The sequence below is a fragment of the Nestor notabilis genome, unplaced genomic scaffold, assembly GCF_000696875.1.
Source record: "Nestor notabilis isolate BGI_N333 unplaced genomic scaffold, ASM69687v1 scaffold29712, whole genome shotgun sequence".
Classification (NCBI taxonomy): Eukaryota; Metazoa; Chordata; class Aves; order Psittaciformes; family Psittacidae; genus Nestor; species Nestor notabilis.
Window position 1 is genome coordinate 3,575 of NW_009920138.1, and position 256 is coordinate 3,830.

Sequence of the window (256 nt, forward strand, 5' to 3'; positions counted from 1 at the left end):
ATTGATGCCCTCTTATAAAAGGAGGTGTAGTTCTGAAAGGAGTTGAAATGCTTTTTAAGGGTGAGAGAAGTAACATCTCTGTTGTTCGAGCGGGACAGCGGGTTCCTGTCCTCACCCTGGTCTCTGGAGTTTCTCCAGCTGCTGGGTCTGTAACACACCAAACCCTGCGCTCTGCAAAAGGACAAGAGAACCTTCCGAGTTCTATCTCCTGCTGCTTTGGAGCACGTGGCCCTGGAAGTGGCTGGGGCAGCCTCTG